Source organism: Ranitomeya variabilis, chromosome 4 (assembly GCF_051348905.1).
Source record: "Ranitomeya variabilis isolate aRanVar5 chromosome 4, aRanVar5.hap1, whole genome shotgun sequence".
NCBI classification, from domain to species: Eukaryota; Metazoa; Chordata; class Amphibia; order Anura; family Dendrobatidae; genus Ranitomeya; species Ranitomeya variabilis.
The window spans coordinates 130,896,285-130,910,708 of NC_135235.1; the positions used below are offsets into that span (position 1 = coordinate 130,896,285).

The 14,424-nt window shown below is 41.9% G+C and overlaps 1 protein-coding gene across 2 annotated transcripts in view; it reads right to left on the reverse strand.

Moving 5' to 3' along the window:
• Positions 1 to 14,424, reverse strand: part of LOC143770046 (cGMP-dependent protein kinase 2-like) — a 363,231-nt gene that overhangs the window by 20,216 nt on the left and 328,591 nt on the right. The gene's annotated exons all lie outside the window — the stretch shown is intronic.

The window sequence follows — 14,424 nt, forward strand, 5'->3', positions numbered from 1 at the left end:
GCATTTCTGCTCAAATATTCATTCAGTTATTTGCTAGCTAGTGCCACACTTGATTACCGGTCTAGAGGTTTTATGATTGAATCTTATACATCTCTCAGGAAATTCTGTATTTATGGAGCCTTGCCAGTTTATGACGTCTCAGTATATACACAGTGCACTGTATTATGGCTTGTCATGCTGAATTTCCATACAGATGTCATTTATCCCTTGAAGTAAACCTGTATATATATCACCCTATTAAACCTATCTTGCCATATGAATGCATGCATGATGTTATATAAGCATATATTAGTGCTATACTCATTATTTTCATACAAGCTATTGAGTTGAATTATAAGAATCCTTCAAAATGAGTATTCACAATATAAAAAACAGAACATGCTAGTGGGAACGATAATATATTATTTATGAAAATCTTTTTTTTTTATTATGGGTTTTATTCTAATTGGGTGTATTTTACTAAAGGCTATTTATCTGTGTGTGTAAAAGCAACATTATATATAAATCCTCAACCCAACAAGGTTATGGTAAAGTTTGCCGATAAGTATATTCCAAGTTATGGCAATGACTATGTGACATTTGAAAGAAAACATTACTTTGGGCTATGCAGAATATATGCAGAGTACATATATACAGTATATATATAATCTTCAGAGAGGTGATATTTCAAAATGGAACTTGAGGTTGATCAGGATGGGTTAGTACTCAAAGACGCCCAACACAATATGTTAAAAAAACATTGAAACATCCAAGATTTCCAAAAGTATCTGCCTGGAATATAAAAAATGTGTCCAGAGCAGGCAGTGTGATTAGACGAGAAGCTGTTCTTATCTACTCTATTCTATTGCCCCATGCAGCCACTCTGATGCTCCTTGCTGAGGCTAGTGATTGGCTGCAGTGATTCCAAGTATACACAGCTGGCCACTGTTGCAAACAAGTAAATAAAGACCGGTATGTGGCACTACTGACTCAGCTTGGACATAATAGGTAAGTGAAGGCGCTTTTGCAATTTTGCCTGGCTACATTTTTATGATCATTAAAAACCACTTTAAATTAAATGTACACATAAAATGCACCATAAGGCTTTTGGCTGACAGATATGTTTCTTGTCATCACCATAAATGTACAGGCTTATCATGTTTGCCAATCTATGGTGAAATAAACTGCTGCCTGACACTTTTGGTAGCATCTTACCTCCCATGAGAATAAATAATCAGGCATGTTAAATTCAACTTTCTCCCAACATCGGATATTAAATAGTTGAACAAGTCAACTGAAACTGACAGGTTCATATCAATTTTATATTATGTTTATGACGAAATCCACTGTAGGGGTCCAGAGTCAACATGTTGCTGTCTCCATACTCACACTGTAACAGTGGTTGCATGTGGAATTCCTTAAAATAAATAATTTTTTAGCTGTAACACAACAGATCTAACTCCACCTCATTAAAACTATCTAAAGCTGACCTTAATCTAATTCTGCTTCTCATTACATTAAATCTAGAAAGCAGTGGTGTTTAGACAGCTCTTCTGGTGTTATAATGTAGTGCAGAAGTAGATTATTCTACATAGAGATGCTTATTACGGGCTATAATACAGATTAATATCTTTAAATAGAAATTGTAATTATTTGATCAAATGCTGACGACATTCTACATACATGAAAAATTAATGTAGCATTTACTCTAATGCTTAGGTGCAAATACAATCTCCGTCCCCTCAAAGAGTTGCACCTCTGAAATGATCTGTAACTGCTACAGAAGTACCAGCCTCTGACTTGATGGCTGCCACACTTTGTTACTGTAGCAGTGTGACTCAACAATCTGTGTTATTTGCATAATCTGACCTTTATTATTCACGTTGAATGAGTAACTTGCTACACAACTCTATTTCAAAGTCATTTGCAATTGGTTCATACACCAAAAGGCACAAGATCAGCTTCAGTAGTTTTATTGAGTTTTTCTCATATTGAAATTTTACACCGTATTGAGATGCATTTTCTTGGATAAAGTGATAACTAGAAACATTTTGGGTTTTAACCCTTCATTAGGTATAGGAGATTCACCGGGGGGGGGGAAGACATGGACAGCTGTGTAGAAGAGTTGTCAGTCAAAGGTCCAGGGTGGTTTTCCCCAATAGAAGACCCTGGGGTATCACATTTCCAATGTGGATATAGCAGTGCAAGCATGATACTCCATGGTCTACTATTGGGGAATACTAACCCAGATTGCCAACTTTTCCACATAACCACCTTAGTCTTACTGTTGACTTACCTATAGTATGCCATTAGGGAATACCACCCTTGACCATCAACTCCTCTATACAGCCAACCATGTCTTCTAGGTGAATCTCTTATGTCTGGTAAAGGATTAAAACCTAAAACATTGAAACCTGTCACCTTATATCATGCAAGTAGATCTCTCTCAATGTGGTGTGAAATTTTGATATGATAAAGAATCAATAAAACTGCTGAAGCGTATATTGTGTCTCTTGGTGTGCGGTTCGTCTAAATGGCTTAGCAATATACATGAATAAAGAATAATTTTGGTCTACTCCAGGGGAACGAGCACCCTTTCCCACATTGTCATCAAGCAAGGGTATTGCAGCCAATGCTGTTTCATTGGAAATCTATACAACTAGTTTTGTTTGACAACTGCTAGATCAAAATAACTAAGCGTAAACTTAATCATCATCATGACATCATATGCATCACAAATATAACTGAATGTATAGGGTGATTGGAGGGACAGGTTTAATCCCCATTGCTTTATATTTGTTCATGTCCACCAGTTACAAGCATCCAAATTTTGTTTACATGGTATTTTTACTGCTCTTGCAATGATGCCGAATTTTCCACGCCAAATTAGCAATATCCATTCAGTCCTCATTAAAGAATCGTAGGAATGAAATAAAACAAGACAATGAGTCAGAGTTCTTGCCTTCCTTCAACACGAAGATAAATTCCCATGAAATATCTTTTCACTTAGCAGTTCCACATTGTCTGCTCATTACAAGTTGTGTGATGACTCATTTTTTAAGTCGTGTCATATTTCCATGCATCTGATTTTGTGAATTAAATGAAGCACATATACACAGACAAATGGTTTAGGAAATTGTAGACTACGTTAGATGAGCTGGAAGTATGTAGCACAGAATGATACATTTTTATAGTTTGTGAAATACTGTATATACATAAGTATTATCTGGTGATGCTGACAGATAGGGGGTGGCTAGTTTAAAAAAAAATATTTCCAGCTTGTAACAAAAAATGCCAGCTCTTACCCAACTAAAAATAATAATTTTGCAACTTGGTATCGTTTATGGCCTTTGCTTCTGCATATGGTGGATAATGAAGCAATATCATGACAGACAGGCAAGTTCTCAGTAAACATTTGTAGCCTCTTTGTTCTATGAATTGATAAAGGTTTGAGCTTGTGTATTCTCAAATATTATTTAAGTAAAACATCACTTTGCCCCCCCTTTTTTAACCGGTCCCAGCATGCTATAAAAATAAAAAAACATCAATATTTATATTTCAATCTACTGCTTCTCGGTCTTACTGTCCATATCTCCCAATAATCTCTTTGTTTACTCTTCCAGTGGGATTGACTAGTGGAGACAAGAGGAAGAAAGGAAAATGGAAGGGAGTACAGGTTTTTTTTCATATGTGAACCATGTTAGGCCTATTTTATTTTATTGTATTTTAAAGGTGTGGTCATTTACAAACTATGTCCTGGTGGAAGAGTAAGGAAGAGGGGCCTCAAACTGTCCTTAGACCTGGGACCCTAACTATCCCTGTCCCGGGGTACTCTTAAAGGTAGAGGGGCCCAATTCTCTGACCTTACTATGCTCCTGTAAAAACCCTAATCTGTCCCCTCCCCCACCTCATGAGGCATGGGACGAAAATGAAATGTAAACCAGGCGCAAAGACAAAACAGGGATAACACAAAATCTCTATCATACAAAAATACAACCAACCAAAGGGAGGAGGATAGGGACAGGGAAGAATAACCTAAATGGGAAAAGGGACCAGGAGATAAACACACAAGTACAACAGCAAACTATAGAACACCACAACTCAATTCAAACTTCAACTACATAGCTTTAGCACACAGCACAGGAAGACAAATCACCGTCACAGACTAAACACCCAGAGCCTGCATATATACAGTGAGTAAAGGGTAAGCAGTTGCAGCTGAGAGCAAATAGGCTGCATGGTCTCAGCCAGCATGGAAAGAGTACTTAACCCTCTCAGCACTGAAGGAAAGGGAAATCCATTTAAATTAAGACATGAATCACACCATCTCTAAAGAGGACTGCAATTCATTACCTGACGTGACCGTCTGTAACTCCAAGTCTTCCAGGGGAAGTAAAACCCTCGTGACAAATGCCGATTAGAAGTTTTTTTCTTCTTCTGCAGTTTTGTGCTATCCTTCTATTTTATTCTGCGTTCTATAGAAAACACTGCCCCTATCATTGAAGGCTATTGTTCAATATTCTACTATTAGAGATGAGCGAATATTTCAATATTCAGTTTGAATTGGAAATTTGCAATATTTGCCAATTCATTGAATATTCACTGAACAAAACTGAACACCGTTCAGGTCAATGGGAGGCAAAAACAAACACATACACAACAGCTTTAAATGGACTTAAAAGCTGCCAAAACATATAAAATGAGGTGCAGACACCAGGAAAGTGGCCTCAATTCACCCACAATACAAATTTTAGCATGGCACGTCAGTATTCAGCCATGCATGAGGTATCAGGGTCTGAGCCAGCATTTACAGCTTTAAATTGAACATCACATTAAGACAAGGTGAGTGAGGGATTGGTGTAGGCCTGCTGTGCTGGAAGCCCTGACATCACATGCAACAGCTCAACCTGCTTTCATGCTCAGCCACACTGAGGTGGCACATATATCAGTTTCATAGACTACTATTGTCAGAAAAATCTAAGGATAGTAAGACGGGTAATTGACTCAAAGGAAGTGGAGGCCTGCCGGTCTCAGAGATCTACTGATACAGGCAACACGCATGAAGGAGACCCAACCAGGAGTCTACGCATATTTACAAAAATTATTGGGAGACACAAACAAAGTGGCATCAATTGCAACAGAGTAGAACTAGTACAATGGGGACCGACACCTCCCACTACAGCCAACTCAGCAGATGGAGAATGTAACGGGCAAGGTGGTGGAACCACTGTGCCATATCCCTTGGAAAGCCTGGAGGGGCATAACTAGGTGGCCTACCAAATAACAACTCGGATAAGTAGCAGCAGGTGAAAACTGCGACCAAGGAGGGACAAGGAGGTGGAACCAAGGGCTACTCCAGGGCTGACCTACAGAGGGTGGCAGCAGACCCCCTAGATAGGGTAGGCTGCTACAGCCCGTAGAAGGGATTAAGAATGCAGGCAGGTAATGTAGGGACACTGGAACCACGAATGTAGATGATACTGGCTTAGGAACAGAAAAGCACTGGCAGGTGCAGGCTGGACTGGGTATTAGACAGATGGGCACTGGCAGATGCGATCCGGACTGGCTGATGGGCAGAAGAGCACAGACATGTACAAGCAGATGGGTACAGGGTAGACAAGCAGAAGGCTGACCTGGAGAACCTGACAACTAGCAAGCATGCATGGCAAACTAACAACATAGCTCAGGCAACTCCATATGGGAGAAGGAGCCTTAAATAGAAGGTGTTGCCCAGCTATAGGCTGGGAACACCTTAGGTCGACACGGGTGGTCCCTTTAAGAGGGAGGGAGCTCACGCCTTATGCATAATGCCCAGGCCTTGAAATGAACCTTGGGGGACACCGACACATGGGGGGGAGATGATAAGGTAGTGTGTGAGTGGAAAACACTAAATGTCCTATCTATTAGGTACAAGGATATGCAACAAAGGGCCAAGTCTGTAATGCCAAGAAATCAGAAAGTCTGTAGTAAGAGAGAATGGTCTGCTGTGTCAAAGGCGGATGCTGGGTCCAGGAGAAGGCGGAGGACAAAGTAGCGTAGCTTTGATTTGAGGTTATTAGGTTGTTGATGACTTTAGTCAGGGCAGTTTCCTTAGAATGGTGTGGTCAGAAGCAATATTGTAAGCAGTTAGAGGAAAAGTGGGAGGATAGTTCAAAATGGAAGTGTTGTTTCAGTAGTTTGGAGGCATAGGGAAGAAATGAGATGGGGTGAAAATTAGACACAGAGTATGGGTCAAGGGAGGGGTTTTTGAGGACGGATGTGATCTAGGTATTATTGAATCAGTCGGGAAGAAACCAGTTGTTAGTGACAGGTTGAAGACGTGGGTAAGTCTTGGGATAAAGGCTGTGGTAAGGTTTGGAATGATGTGGAATGTTATTAGATTAAGTTCACAGGTGGTGAGGCAAAGTCTCCAGAATAAAATGAGAGGAGATGGAGGGTGAGCTGGTGGACGAGGGGAGAATTTAAAGTAGTAAATAGCTTTTTAGGGTTGTGAGACAGGTATGATATGAGAGATGAGAAGTAGGTTTGTTTTGCTGTAGTGAGCAATTGTTAAGCATTTTTACAACTTCTGTTACTGGACGGGCTACTCAACTCCTTTTCTTTGGCAGGCACACAATGGTATGCTTTGTAGATGAGGGCCAGAAAGAACATGTACTCCAGTAGATGGCAAGCACTGCATCAAGTGGCCTTTGCTCCTCTTCCTCCACCATAACATTCCCAATTACCCTTGTTTTACTCCATATCACAACTCACCAACAACCCAACTGACCGCAGGGAACTGCAGATGGCTAAGTCTCCAGATCTAGCCATCGGAAGTGTACTTCAAAGATTCACTGAATCAAGAGGAGGATATCAACTGCACCGATGGCCAAATTATTTTGTCAGTTTGATCCAGGGCCAGATAAAGTAGGGTCTGAGAAGAATCTAAACCCTTGTCAACAGACGTTAACCCCAGGGGGGTCCATTCCTGATGAGAGTCAGATACTTGAGGCACACGTAGACTGTACTGTGCTGTCAGGGCAGGAAGAGGAGGAGGGTGATTCTCAGGGCGAGGAGTGGAAGAACAGAGAGGATGAAAATGAGGTAGTAGATAACACTTGGTATAAACCCAGAGGCATGCAGCTGAGTAGCTCAGCAGAGGAGGAGGATTAGGAAGATGAGGAGGTTATGTTGCAGCTTCCCGGAGACCCAGCGTTATGCAACCAAGACAAGCATTGCATCCTCAGCCCTTACTCTGTCAGTGGGCAGCAGAGTTTGCAGGTCTGCAGTTGGCTAGCTTGGGTCTTTTTTTCAGATCAAAACAACGACAAAAATCACATTATTTGTCAACTTTGTTAAAAACGACAGGGTAGAGTTAAAAAATGCAATAATTTGACTACTACATGCATGAACTGGCACATGCGCAATCAACATGAGTTAATCTGCCAAACACTGCCCACCCCACCAACCGCATCTTCTGATTCTTCTTCCTCCCTCACCGTGGCAAGTATTGTCACACAGGTATCCGGCCACAGAAACTCCACTCATTTACCTGCTACCGCTATAGTTAGGGTGAGTAAGAGCCTGTCAGCTACTATGGAAGTGGACATTTCTGCTGTTTTGACTGATCTTAGATACCAAGCATACCCCATCTTTCTCACTAAACCATAATATCTCCACCTGCACCTCTCTCACAGTCCAGCAGCTTGTCATGTTGACCCTACTCCACCCTGTGTCAGCATAGCAGCCAGCCCTCGTTTGTGCAGTTGTACTTATGTAAAAGATTGTTCCTCCTACACATGGCAAAGTTAACAGCTTGAACTTCACCATCTTCAATCTGCTAATAATAACCAATATTTATATAGCGCTAACATATTCCGTAGAGCTTTACAAGTCAGCAGTTCATATAAAACATTCAAAAGTTACAAAGTTTATGATAATCAAACAACTAATGCTAAAATAATGACGACCCTGCTCTCCAGAGCTTATAATCTACAATGAGGTGGGGGTGACACAAAGTACTGGTGCTTATTTACAGTGATGGTCCAACCATTTTGAGGAACTGGTGGGTAGATAAGGGCTGCATGAGCCTTTTGGGTACGGTTGAGTTTAATGGCAAGTTACCTCCAGAGAAGTAGAGAATAGGCTATATATAAAACTTACTTTTATTAGGGAACGTGATAGGCCGCTCTATCCAGATGTCTTTTGAGGGAGCACCTAAAAATGTAAGTTGTGGTAATACTCCTAATTTCATGGGGGAGAAAGGGTGATTTATCTAGGTAGGAGATTGAACTGAGCTGGACAAAGACCAGATCAGGGGTGTTAACATCTTTGTATGACTCAGAGGTTTAAAGTCATGAGAGGTCATGAGAGGTGGCTAGAGATAGCAGCTGGGATGCAGTTGGGGAGGAGGGGCTTTTGAAGTCTCCCAGGATAAGGGTTCAATAGACAGAGAAATACCCAGATAGTTGTCGGCGCTTCCGTCACAAGATTCTCGGGGTAATGAAATAGAATCGTTTATTTAGGAGTTACAGGATAAAACAATGCATTTCGACTCCAAACATCCAGGAGTCTTCTTCAGGTTATTTAAAAAATATGTATGCTTGGGGATGGAGAACTAAACCACTACACACCATAAGATGAAGAACTAAGCTACTAGGCAACAGGGGTTAGAGAACTAAACAGCTACTATTGGAGAATGAAACAAATACACACCAGAACATGGAGAAGTAAACTAATAGACAACAGGTATTGTGAAGTAAACTACTAAACAGTAGTGTTGAGCGATACCGTCCGATACTTGAAAGTATCGGTATCGGAAAGTATCGGCCGATACCGGCAAAGTATCGGATCCAATCCGATACCGATACCCGATACCAATACAAGTCAATGGGACTCAAGTATCGGACGGTATTCCTGATGGTTCCCAGGGTCTGAAGGAGAGGAAACTCTCCTTCAGGCCCTGGGATCCATATAAATGTGTAAAAGAAAGAATTAAAATAAAAAATATCGCTATACTCACCTGTCCGACGCAGCCTGGACCTCAGCGAGGGAACCGGCAGCGTTGTTTGTTTAAAATTCGCGCTTTTACTTGGTTACGTGAAGTCCCGGCTTGTGATTGGTCAGGGCGGCCATGTTGCCGGGACGCGGACCAATCACAGCAAGCCGTGACGAAATTACGTCACGGCTTGCTGTGATTGGTCCGCGTCCCGGCAACATGGCCGCCATTAACCAATCACAAGCCGTGACGTCACGGGAGGCTGGACACGCGCGCTTTTTAAAATGGGCGCGTGTCCAGCCTCCAGTGACGTCCCGGCTTATGATTGGTCACGGCGCCATGTTGCCGGGACGCGGACCAATCACAGCAAGCCGTGACGAAATTACGTCACGGCTTGCTGTGATTGGTCCGCGTCCCGGCAACATGGCCGCCATTAACCAATCACAAGCCGTGACGTCACGGGAGGCTGGACACGCGCGCTTTTTAAAATGGGCGCGTGTCCAGCCTCCCGTGACGTCCCGGCTTGTGATTGGTTGCGTCTCCCATGTGACTGCGACGCAACCAATCACAAAGCCGGGACGTAATTTTAAAATCCTTAAGGACCTGAAATTACGTCACGGCTTGCTGTGATTGGTTGCGTCGCCCATGTGACTGCGACGCAACCAATCACAACGCCGGAACGTAATTTTAAAATCCTGAAGGACCTGAAATTACGTCACGGCTTGCTGTGATTGGTTGCGTCCCGGTCACATGGTCGGCACGCAACCAATCACAAGCCGGGACTCACGTAAAGGAAAGAAAAGCGCGAATTTTAAACAAAGAACGCTGCCGCTTCCCTCGGTAAGGTGCAGGCTGCGTCGGAGAGGTGAGTATAGCAATATTTTTTATTTTGATTCTCTCTTTTACACATTTTTACATTAATGTTGTTTCGATACCGATACCCGATATCACAAAAATATCGGATCTCGGTATCGGAATTCCGATACAGCAAGTATCGGCCGATACCCGATACTTGCAGTATCGGAATGCTCAACACTACTAAACAGCTATGATTGGAGAATGAAACAAATACACACCAGAACATGGAGAACAAAACTAATAGACAACAGGGGTTGGAGCTAAACTAGTACACACCAGGGGATGGAGAACTAAAGCACTACATACCAAGGTGTCACTAGACACCAAGTCATGGAATCCCCAAGGCTTGCAGAAGAAACCTCTGTGTCTAACACTTCATCCAGTGCTTCTGCCCCCTCCATCCCCTCTAGGTCCTGCACCTGCACTTTCAATCTCTGCCTTAAGGAAAGACACGTTCCAACACTGCACAGAGAATCCCCCCCACCTTCGTAATGCGCATCCAAGACTCACCAAATCAGGCAGTGTTTAAATTAATATACCTTGGAGATCGCAGTCATACAGATCAAGAGCTATGGACAGCTATCCAAGCCGATTTTGAGCAATGGCTGTCTCCATTCAACCAGGAGCCAGGCAAGGCTGTGTGCAATAATGTGGGAATCTGGTGGTGGCCCTACACCGGGGCTACCTCAGATATGTGCCTTGCACGGCTTGCATCCTCAACCTGATGGTACAGAAATTCCTCTGCCATTGTCCAAGCCTGGATACGCTGCTGCAGTAACCATTGTTGTTGTGTGCTCACTTCCACCATTCTACTTAAGTTGGCATAAAGCCCTTTCAGACTACCGGTTAACCAGTTGATATGTGATGTGACTACACTGTGGAATTCAACTCTGCACATGTTGCAGTGACAGTGGCAGCAGCGCTGAGACCTGGTGCAGTATGACATTTTGCATAGCTTGGCACATCACAGCACGGACGTGGTGCAAGTCACACTTGCAGAGTGGACACAGATGAAGGACCTCTGCACCCTTCTGCACATTTTCGAAATGGCTACTAAGATAGTTAGCGCTGACGAGGCCATCATCAGCATCACTATTACTGCCATATACATGCTGGAGCACACTTCAAATAGTCTGTGGGGGAGGTGGTGGTGGTTGTCCCGGGGAACAGGAGGAAACAGAGGAGATGCCTCTAGAGTTAACAATATCTCTAAATTCAGGTCTGTCATCTCACAGGCGGTTGCCATGGGAGGAACAAATGGAGAAGAACCAGGAAAAGGATGAGAAGGAAGAGGTGATGGAGGTGCAAGTTAGGAGAAGAGGATAATGATTAACCTCTGTGGTCCGTGGTTGTCAGGAGAAGATGGAGGAAGCTTGAGTGTTATCCCACCACCAACACACTATGGACTTGGACCTCATGAAACAGACCGACCCATGAGCGCCTTCTTGCAGCACTCTGTGCAAAATGATTGTTGCCCATATTGCTAGGATTCTAAATAGTGCTGACTACTGGGTTGCCAGTCTGTTTGATCCAGGTTACAAAAGTACATTTTGACAGTTGCTTTCCCCTTGGAAAGGGACATGCCCATGCTGCAGTATCAAAACATGCTTGAAGACAATCTTAACAGTGGTTTTCCCCCAAGACAGCAGTGAGGCGCAAAGTGTGCATCACAGTGATAGACTTCAACGCAAAAACATTAGCAGCCTTGCAGCGCTTGAGTCCTGTGTTTCAACCCCTCCAAGGACAGCATCAGCAAAGAGTTTGTATGTTCTCCCCGTGTTTGCGAGGGTTCACTCCCAGTACTTATTTTTTTCCCACACTCTAAAGAAATACTGATAGGAAATTTAGTTTGTGAGTCCCATTGGTGACAGTGCCAGTAATGTCTGTAAATCTCTGTAAAACAATGTGGAATTATTTGTACTATATAAGTGATATATAAAAAACAAAAAAAAATAGAAATTGATGCTTAGCCAAACTCAGGTGGCACAAATATCAGTTTCGTAGACTACTATTGTCAGAAAAATGTAAGGATAATTACAAGGGTAGTTGACTCAAAGGGTGTGGAGTACTGCCGGTCTTGGAGGTCTACTGCTGCAGGCAACAGACATGAAGCAGATCCAGCCAGGAGTCTACACGTTTTCAAAAATTAGTGGCAGACAGCACCAAAGTGACATCAATTTCACCACAGTAGAAATAGTATAAAAGGGACCGACAGGTCTTCAACTACACCCAACCCAGCAGATGGACACCCAAACAGGAGCGTTCACATTTCCAAAAAGTTAGTGGCAGACACCACCAAAGTGGCATCAATTTCACCACAGTAGAAATAGTATAATACGGACTGACACATCTTCCACTACAGCCAACCCAGCAAATGGAAACCCAAGCAGGACTGCTCACATTTCCACAAGTTTGTATTAACATCTGCAGCAGCAGCACTAACAGCAGGCACAGAAGCCCCACTAAAGATATCACAGACTGCAATTATGTGAGAACAATGCAGCACACTTAGAACTACAACATCCAGTAACAGAAGTTGTCAGTTGTATTTGGAAAGAACTTGACGTTGTTGGTTAACTAGTGCTTTCACAAACATTACCAGTACCACCTACCCCACATACACCTTGAACACCAAGTCTAATCTCCCTTCCACTATTAACTTGCTTTTTCCCATGTTGCTCAGATAGTGTGGTAGGAGTATAGTATTAGCAACTAAAAATTGCATTTTTTTACTCTGCACCACCTCTGCACACAGCTGAATTTCAGCTGCACTAAATGAAAAGGTGAAATATGGCGTGATGAATCGGGTAAGTCACAAAAGAAAGAATAGTTTCAGTGTGGATGAGGCCTGTATGACAAAGAAGATGCAGTGGGGAAAAAAGTATTTAGTCAGCCACCAATTGTGCAAGTTCTTCCACTTAAAAAGATGAGAGAGGCCTGTAAGTGACATTATAGGTAGACCACAACTATGAGAGTCAAAATGAGAAAACAAATCCAGAAAATCACCTTGTACATAGCAGTGTATTTCTATGTCCCTGTATTCTAGAGGTGATGAAAAAGATCAGATTATTTTGTTCTTATAAAACTACTAAAAAATAATTAAAAACAATTATTTATTGAAATATGGTCTCCCCAGGAATCATAACAACAGGTACCATTGGAAGAACAGCCTGCACTGGCAATTTTGGGAGTATTTTCTCCACTTGGATCTGCATTGTGGCCACTAAATCTACAGGAAAACGATACTGGTACATAGAAAAAAAAAGCCTGAATACAGCTTCCGATGGGGAAAAAAAGTAATGGCTCTGAGAAGGAGGAGATATAATCTCAGGGTATGAAGTGGGCTGATTATTGCAGGGGGTGTGTTATAATGTGGGAGGGATTAAGGGACTAGTTTTTATACTGAAGGGTGATCGTGATCATGATCAGTGTAAAAAAGTGTATAAGATTATATTTGGGAGATTATATATTATTATACTATGTGTGATTATCACTGCAAGGGGTGATTGTGATTGCGCAGTGGAGGGTGGCCAATTTAAATTGCAGCCTTTTTACAATATATCATTAGAAATTACCTAGGGTATCATGCATTACATTTTGGGACTCGTAGTGGCTGGTGCATTAGGTGTTTCATTGCTTGCATTAGGTCTGGTATAGAGATATGAATGCCAGCTTACCACCGGGACTCTGTCCAGTATCTTTGGTCTCAAAACCATGACCATGTGTTTCCTAGCTGTGTGTACATCCCATGGTCAGCAATTGTATGTATACAGTTTACCACTGTGTTTCTGTATGATTCAGCACTACATACTTATGATCCATTAGGGGAATTTCCATTTGTACATCACTGCATTGGTCTCATAGAGACCCATACTTTGCTTTTTTTGCTCTATTGAGTGCTGCTAGGTTTTTGGTTTACAGTCCGTTAGACCTATTTGGTGCACGCTAGTCACTTTATATTTGTTTGCTCATGCACTTACTCGTGGTTTAATAATTAAATTGTCATTGGTATATTCTATTACTGCTGCTGCTACATATTTTTGTATAAATGCGAGTATGCTGTCCATATAGAAGTCCATAATGTGTTTAAATATTTTCCCCATTGGTCTAGCACAGGTGCTTGCCTTATTATAGACTCAGTGTATGTAAATGTTTTAATTGATTTTAAATGTTCATGTCCTGTGTGATAATGATATTGGAATAAAGCTGTGTTTTGGTTTAATCCTTGCGTTTTGGTGATCCCCATTTTTGTATGGCCTATTCTGTGTATTGTTTCTTAGAGCTTATGCTTATTGTTAGGTCAAGGGTAGGATCCCATATTACCATCTCCTGTGGTGCCCCCATAAAATTATTAATCATTAGAAATTAAGTACCAATTTTTGATTTATCATTAAAGAAGCACTCCTCCTCCCATCAAATTTTTATCCTCTAAATATATTGCAATCATCATATTATATAGCACTGTGAACTTATAATTAGTCATTTTGCCTTTTTACTCAGTTAATTATTTTCTTTTCCATTAGGTCTATGACATCACATTTCATGCAATTAAAAACTGACTAGCTGAATCCTTCAAAACTGTATGTAGAAATAGGAAGTCTCTTGTCCCT